This window comes from Haemaphysalis longicornis, unplaced genomic scaffold (genome assembly GCF_048455015.1).
Source record: "Haemaphysalis longicornis isolate Haplotype H1 unplaced genomic scaffold, Haemaphysalis longicornis Haplotype H1 scaffold_4, whole genome shotgun sequence".
NCBI lineage: Eukaryota > Metazoa > Arthropoda > Arachnida > Ixodida > Ixodidae > Haemaphysalis > Haemaphysalis longicornis.
In genome coordinates, this window is record NW_027526361.1 from 138,097,347 (window position 1) to 138,106,047 (window position 8,701).

At 46.2% G+C, this 8,701-nt stretch overlaps 1 long non-coding RNA gene across 1 annotated transcript; it reads left to right on the top strand.

Annotated features, from left to right (window-relative positions):
* Window positions 1–1,163: 1,163 nt before the first annotated feature.
* LOC144180591 (uncharacterized) lies at window positions 1,164–6,137 on the top strand. The gene is made up of 3 exons (XR_013324463.1): window positions 1,164–1,328; window positions 1,939–2,025; window positions 5,466–6,137. It is a non-coding gene; the product is annotated as an uncharacterized LOC144180591 (long non-coding RNA).
* The last annotated feature ends 2,564 nt before the right edge of the window (window positions 6,138–8,701 follow it).

The window sequence follows — 8,701 nt, forward strand, 5'->3', positions numbered from 1 at the left end:
GGAGCCGGTCCTGCACCTCCCCGACCGAGCCCATACCGCACACTAAACTTTTTTACGCCCTTTTGGCCAAAAAGGGTGTAAGATAATTGAAAAAAGGGTGTTGGGAGGCCCTTACGCCCTTTTTCTTGAATCTCAACACCCTTTTTTGTAGCTTTCCAGCCTTTTTGCGTGAAAAAAAGGGTGTTGACCAACCTCAACACCCTTTTTTTTGGAAGGGTATTGAAAGGGTGGGGAAAAGGTGTTCAGCTCATCATTGATTGAGGTCATGCATGCAATATGATTTCAAAAAGACATCCCATTGTGCCATCCACCCAACCTCGTCAAAAATGTTCAAAAGCAAAAAAAAAAGCTGCCAAATTCAAGAAAAAGCAGCAGCAGCACCGACGTTGAAACAGGAAAAAATATCAGCCCTTGCTTATTACGACATCGACAGAATAACACTCCCCCTCCCACTTTTTGTTTTCTACAACCTTGCACCGAGCACAGCACAACCTTGAACTGTGACATCTGTATCATCATTCCGTCGTTCCCTGTTCCTCTCCTGCCCCACCAGCACAATCATAGCCCCCTCTGACAACAGTCATTCTCGTCACTCAGTGGAGTTATAAAGTACTAGCAATCACAATTTTATTCCATTCTTATAGTTAGCGACCGTAAATATTGTGTACAAATGCAATAAACAGACCACCTAGTTTCTCCTACAGAAACAACGTTGGAGAACAAGGCAGATATCAAAAGAAAACAAAAGTTGGGAATGGAGGGGGCATGAAGTCGGGCGCTAAATAGACGCCAAATAATAATACGATTACTTACACTAGAACACTGCCAAATTTCATTGCGCAGTGTTATCTTACTATCTGCTGCTTTTTTTAACGTTCAAATAGAGCGCCAAAAAACTCAGTCCGTGTTTTGTGTTTGTAAACTTTAAAAATCTAAGCTTCTTTATTATATTGCACACAAAAAATAATAATTTACTGTTGTAGTCAGTAAAAGAGGCAATTATTTATTGTTGTCGTTTTAATTTCTTTACGCAACTCCCGGCCAACGGCCGAAACCCTGAGTACGGCGCGCGGCGGCGTGGCCGGATTCCGGAACAGATACCCCGTGACCCTCAATGCCGTGACCCGTCTTTCAAGGATTGTTTACTGTGGTGTGCAGTTACACAAGCGCAGTTATGATTAATTGGACACCTCGTCGTCTTCGGTTATGTCTGTCGTGTTCGACTTCGCGATGAAGTATTTGAGAACAACTTTGCCACCTGAAGACGGCTAAATTCGTTCGGCGCTTGCTCCTGAACGTCGCTCGCTCTTCTGCTTCGTTTCCTGCAGGTAAGCTGTCTCGACACATTTGCCGCCTTTCTTTTCACTGGATGCCGTTTGTAGCTGTCAGCGCCGCTTTAAGGATTCGTTAACAGGAGCCCGCGTGTGTGAATTGTTTAACTGAACTAGCTAGGTTGAACCTTGAGGGCTCGTCTTTAGAAAGGCGATGTGCGAAAGAACATTGTGGTGCTTGCATTGAGCGCTGAACGCACTGGCGCTCAGTAACGCAGTGGCGCTCAGTAACGCAGTAACGTTTCCCATTCCGCAGCACTACATTGAACAGCTTCAGAGTTCACCACTGCAAACCACGTCTTACGCGTAGTTTATCAGAACACGGGCGGCTACTCCTCTAAACTGTGCTGCGCAGCGTTTACGGCTTCGTTAATCACCGCTGTCATTTGTGCCGTGTTGGGAATGGCGAGGGAGAATCGTTTGCGAGCGAATGTGCGCGCCTCGCAAGCTTCGTTGCGTTTGCGGCGAGCCACCTCACCATGTGTACGGTGCCGCTGTACGCGGGCATTGATTTTGGCTGAATATTGTGTTGCCCGAGTTGTAACATTCGTGCACCCAATAATTTCCATTCTTGCCTGTGTGCTAATCATGTGTCATCCTGTTTTAGACCTCTGGACGGTCTGAGCACATCACGTCCCTCCATTCAACCGGACAAGAGCCACAAGCATTGTCAACAGTGTTTGGCCGCCAGAAGGTAAGTTTTCAAACACAGTTTTGGTGCACAGTGGGCTACCATACTTGAATAATGTTCGATCACTTGAATGTACAATTTCTCGCCCCCGTAACAATTATTGGTGTTTCATGCATAACCTAACATGTAGCCGCTAAATGGCAACCTTTCTTGTTAATTTCGGAAAACTCAGTTTCACCCAAAATCATAATGCGGGCGTAACAGTTAATCACCATGTATACGAACTTCCTGGTGTTAGTCATGTTTACGGTGAAGCCATATTTCTTAGGTGGTGACACCAAAATGTTGTTGTTACCTTTGTAGTTTAGTCTTCGATAAAGCCTTCCCAGTTCTGTTTTCAGCTATTTTTTGGATGTTTGTCATGTGAATTGACAGTCCTTGCAGTCCACTTTTTTAAATAGTTATGTAACTGCCTGTACCATTTAAAGAGGCCTGATTGGAGTTCTGAAGGCTGCGATTTACGCACGCTAGTGCTGTACCGCCAATAAATAAACATCCTTCCACAAAGAAAAAGATTTGAAGGTGTAAAGTATAAGCAGCATTATTCTTAAGTGGAACATGCTAATTGCTAGTCCTGGGGCTTTTCCTGAAAGCACTGTGGATGTTATGAGAGAAGAAAACCACTCAAACACATCTGCCAAGGCTGTTGCTGCTCCAAGATGCGTGCAAGCATTGAGTCTTCTGAGCAATACATTACACCCTTTTTTTTTAAACAACCGACGTGCATGCTGAACGTACTCCTGATTGGGCGTGTGCCAGGCGCGTAGCCAGGAATTTTTTCGGGGGGGAGGGGTGGGGTGTGGTCGACCAAAAAATGGGACGGGGAAATATGTAGGCAAGGCATCTTGCGCGTTGTTTTGCAAACGAAGCTTGAAATAACTGACTTTAACATGCGATTTGTGTATGCTCAACACTACCTGTAAAGCCCACCTTAAAGGAGCCATGAAGACAAAATACAAGTTGGGTTTATTAGAAAGACTGCTTAGTCCTGATAACAATGATCCCAATATCATCGCAATCTGCGAAAAAATAGCGGAGATATTAAGGAAAACGTTTGAAGCAGTCGCGACCCCCTAGCCAATTTCCCGCAACTTATTTATGACGTCACGAAACCTTGTTTGTGCGATTGGCGGCCGTCTAACTGACCTGTCGCGACTGCACATGACTGGACGTCTGTAATCCGGCCTCTAGTTTCATTTGACCGCATCACTTGAACGTTAACGTGCAGTTAAGGCACTGAAAATTATGTTTTATTGTGGGCCCGTATGACGTCATTCTTGCTCATAACACGTCACTGTGGAGCAAAATTTGAAAGTTTTTATATACTTCTTGCTTTTTTTTGTTAAAAAACATATTTTGCGGCTCTAATGAAGCTGAGTGACATACTGAATCCTAGTTCTTTCAAATTAAACGAAGTTGTATTTTCTCTTCATGGCTCCTTTAAGGAGCTTAGATGGTGATGATAGTGATGATCAGCTAAATTGCTGTTCGCTGGTCTATGGGCAGACCACGGGCGATTCATTCGTCCGTAGAGCAGGTGGTTAGGCGGACCCGCGCTCGTGAGTGTGATCATGAGTGCGCTCGTGAGTGGCGCGCGGACCCCGAAGTTCGTCAGGCGGAAGTGGAGGCCAACACTGAATGTTTACTATCAAGATTCTCGTGTTTTAGAAAAGGGACTATTAAGTTTTCTTGTCAGCTATGAAGTACAGTCGAGCACGATTTGAAGGTTATCGAGCGGCCAAGCGTGCCACCAGCCCACGGTTTCGTTTCGGAACCATGAAAATCGAGATTTCACACTCTTCGCTCCCTTGTTGGCTGTTCCATGATACAACAATGGCCTGCACGACTGACTTACCCCCCTTTGGGTTTCAAGCTGTACAGGGCCGTCCGAACACGGCGCAGCGTGACCTTGCTCCGCGGAGCGCCAGCGCACAATCCGCGGCCGCGCATCGAAGCTAAGCGGCGCAGGCGCACAGGGGCTTTGGAGGTGGGGCTTCGTGTCGTCTGCTACCGCGGGAGAGCGCCGTGCCTGCTTTGTTGTGAAGCACGCCTAGCTGTAGGCTTGCCTGTAGCGTCTAAGCGCGCTGCAACAGCATTGCGGGAAAGCGCACTTTCCTTACTGCGGCGCGTTGTGTAGTTTCTGCCTACGAGAACCCACAGCTTCCGCATTTCAGTTCTGCGGTGCAGGTTAAATGCAAGTATTGTTGCAAACATTTCAGGACTGGCTTGGTTTGGTTCAATGAGAGACGCTGTATAGAACGGCATCGTATAATTTCGGCCACTAGGATTTATTTAATGCTCACTGGCATTACGCAGAACATAATTGTCTGTGCATTTCGCCTCCGTGGAATTTCGGTCACAGCGGCTGGGTTTCGATCTGCCGAATTTCTTCCAGATGTGTATTGGCTTTTTTCAAACATATGAATATCGCGCATCGTCGAGATGGTTCAAGCAGTCGCCCAGCCAGGAAGTCACGCCCCCAGCACAATCGTCTACTCTACGGTAGAATCCTGGACCGGTCCCACTCTAGTGTGCTAAATTATAATGCATACGTCATTGGTTGCGCTCCCTACATGGCTAGTTATTTGGAGAAAGCGGCCCCTCCCTTTGTTGCCACCTGTGCGCATCCTCCTTTATGGTAAGACCCGTACTTCCTCGCGACTCCTTGAACCATCTAAACGATGCGCGATATTCATATGTTTGAAAAAAGCCAATATGTTTGAAAAAAGCCAAAAGAACACCCACAAAGATAACTCCAGCCTTGACATAAAACATTATGAAGGGGGGGGGCACCGGACCCCCCCTCCCTTCCATTCCCCCCCCCCGGCTACGCCCTTGGCGTGTGCTTATTCTTTCTCTTGCATCCAGTACATTCGAGTCGTCACGTTGATTTGGGAATGCTGGAATCCAGCATATGCTGGCAAGATACGAGAGCTTGAACACAACCCCCTTGCCCGCAATGAGTTTTCAAAGATCTCCACCACCTGAAGGTACTGAAGTGAGATGTAAGCATTGCCTGTAAACCATACCAGATAAGGGTACCAAATCATAGTTATGGGTCTTTCTCGCCCATTTACGTGTTCTGAACGAAAAAAGTGCCATTTAAAGGTGACACGTCGTTCCCTGCCGATTTCTGATGCCTGATTAAGTTTGTGGGCATAAATGTAGCAGCTCTCTCACATGTCTAACGTGTATGTGTGCTTGTTAGGAGTGAAGTAGGTAAAAATTGAAAGGTTTGATTGTAGTTGTGTATAGATTACCTACATTTTTTTCATTCCTAGAAAAGAAAAATTGAGGTAACCCTGCCAATTGTTCTGCATTGCTGCGTTTTATTATGCTTGTATGATTCGTAGAACCTGCAGGAGTTCAGCTGCTTGTTAACGAAAAAATGAACAGTGGTACAAAAAAAAGTGCATCTACTAAAAAAATCTTCACAATCGCAGGATGCCAATGGTCCACCTACCAACTTGCGTCCTGCATTGTTTCTGCTGGCTGGAGCGGCGCATGGAGCATTTTTCAACTTCTCGAAGTTTGTGATCAAGCGCTGCCCCAAGTGAAGGATGCCGCAGAGGGATCTTCGGTTTTAATGCCACAATTTCATGTGCTTAGCACTTACTCGTAAGGCATTTTAAATATTCATCATCCCAGAGGATATGTTACCTTCGTCTTGGGTGGAATGTGGCTGCAATCAGGTTATTTGTGACAGAAACAAGTGAACCACGTGGTGAGAGTCATTGAGGCCCTGTTGATTGCGCATGCTACTGAAATAACATTTTCATTCAGCTGAATACTTTCTAAATATTACAATTTGTGAACAAAATATGATAAAAGTCATGATTAGTTGTACTGCAGTGCAGGAAAGAAATGCCAGCACTTGTTTTAGGAGCCTCTTATATTTCAGGTCATTGGCTGGTGAACAATAAAACATAACCGAAAATTGTTTAAAGTGAAATCAAATATTTGTTGTCGCCAGTGCGTGGCCCGTAGTAAAAGCTATCTGGTCTCCCAATTTCAAATGAGACAGGAAATGCCAAAAAAATAAGGAAATAAACAAGACAGCTTGCTACAATAAACCAATTCAAATAATTGCTCAATGTCTATAAAGTGGTGATTCAGGCGGATTAGTTCGGTGTTGATGAAATACAAGCAGGCCCTCGCCTGGTCAAAAACAAATAAACAAATAAAGACATTTTGGGCCCCTACTGGCCTTTGACCACAATGAAAGGGGGGTGAAAGGTCGTGATTATTTATAGGTTTGGTGGTGCAGAGTGCGCATGTATATCTCGGGGAGATTACCCCGCGACTGGTTAATTGTGTTTTTAGTTGGTTGAATATGCACTGATTCTAAAAGTAGTCGTGTCGACAGGCACTTCTCTGATGCGATTATGCTTGCGGAATCCCAATCGATGACGTGGCCAGTAGCCAGGTGATGATCCGCCAAGGCATTTCAGCTTGCATTGACTTTTTTGACATCGTTCTGGTGCTATTGAATTCTTATTTTAAATATTTCCAGTTTCACCTATGTAGGGTGCGTCGCAATCCTTGCATTGAATTTTGTAGGCAACTCCGGGGAATCTTGATTTTTCTAAAGGGTCCTTCACGCGTACCAGCTTCTGCTTAAGCCTGTTCGTTGGCACGTGTGCAATTTTAATGCCATATGTGCCAAACACCCTTGCAAGAGCTTCACTGATGCCTTGCGTGTAGGGGACGGCAGCGCGTTTTTGCCCGTCTTCAGGAACCCTTTTGGAGGAGGCAACTGAATCCCGCAATTGTTGCGTCCTCACAAGCTTTTAAGGGTAGCCGTTGCTGCGAAGGTCCTTCCTTACCACGGCTAGCTTTTGCTTGCAAAGACCAGGCTCAGAGCAGATTCGTGATGCGCGTGAGAAGAGCGCAGCGGCGACGGAGCGTTTTTGGCCTATAGGATGCGCAGAGTCGAACCCCAGGTATCTACCCGTGTGGGTCGGCTTTCGATAAACACTGGTTATAAATCCTTTGGCCGACCGCTTCAGAAGTACGTTGAGGAAGACGATCTGTCCATTATTTTCCTGTTCCATGGTGAACTGGATACTTGGAAGACAAGAGTTTAGATGCTCAATTAAAGGCATTACGTCTCGGCGGTGGATCACACAAAAGCAGTCTACGTAGCTGACAAAAATCTTGGGCCCGTCTTGTACGAGCATAGCGCAGAATTTTTTAGAGCCTCTGAGGCAATATTTGCACAGACTGCTGAAACGGAAGCTCCCATCGCTGTTCCAAACCGCTGCTTGTAACATTGTACGTTGAAAACAAAACGTGTTCTGCAGGCCAAATTCCAGGCAAAATTACGCGGTCTGGAGTTGCAAGGATCTACTCGAGAACGATGCATCTCTGCCTTCACGTTCGCCAATTGAGATGCAAGACTTATATCGTCTCCTGGAATTTGGCCTGCAGAACACATATTTTGTTTTCAACGGACCAGCGGTTTCGAACAGCGATGGGAGCTTCCGTTTCAGTAGTCTGTGCGAATATTGCCCTAGAGGCTCTAGAAAATTCTGCGCTATGCTCGTACAAGACGGCCCCAAGATCTTTGTCTGCTACGTAGACGACTATTTTTGTGTGATCCACCGCCAAAACGTAATGCCTTTACTTGAGCATCTAAACTCTCGTGTTCCAAGCATCCAGTTCACCATGGAACAAGAAAATAATGGACAGATGGCCTTCCTCGACGTACTTGTGAGACGGTCAGCCAAAGGATTTACAACCAGTGTGTATCGAAAGCCGACCCACACGGGTAGATTCCTGGGGTTCGACTCTGCGCATCCTACAGGCCAAAAACGCTTCGTCGCCGCTGCACTCTTCTCACGCGCATCACGAATCTGCTGTGAGCCTGGTCTGTGCAAGCAAGAGCTAGCCGTGGTAAGGAAGGACCTTCGCAGCAACGGCTGCCCTTCAAAGTGTGTGAGGACGCAACAATTGCGGGCTTCAGTTGCCTCCCCCGAAAGGGATCCTGAAGAATACAGGCAAAACCGCGCTGCCGTCCCCTACACGCAAGGCATCAGTGAAGCTCTTGCAAGGGTGTTTGGCACATATGGTGTTAAAATTAAAATATGGTGTTAAACGCGTACCAGCTTAATCAGAAGCTGGTACGCGTGAAGGACCCTTTAGAAAAATCAAGATTCCCCGGAGTTGCCTACAAAATTCCATGCAAGGATTGTGACGCATCCTACATAGGTGAAATCGAGAGCATGACGGAATCCCGTCTGGCCGGGAGGGTACACTAGAAACGAAAAAGAGATGCCGACCAGTCCAAACAAAATGTACTGACGTTTCGGCTTCCAGCACGGAAGCCTTATTCACAATAAATGCATCACCAGAAGTGGGTCGTTTAAGTGGGCTTGAATAATCGCTGCAAAGAGCGTGCGTAGATAGGGTTTAGATTTCCGTCGTTACGATTGACTGTGTTAGATGTGGTCTGAATGATTAGTGATTCCAGATGTAGCCGTGATGCTGTCACTTTTTCTGTAGCGACGATTCTTGCATTGTCCCAATCAATCTTGTGGTCATTCACGATGGCGTGTTCGGCTACAGCATTGTTGCGGACGCTTTTATTCTTTACGTCACGTGCGTGCTGCTGCGGACGATTGTTATAATTTCCTGATTCCCCGATATACACGCCGCTGCAGTCTGCACAAGGTATCTC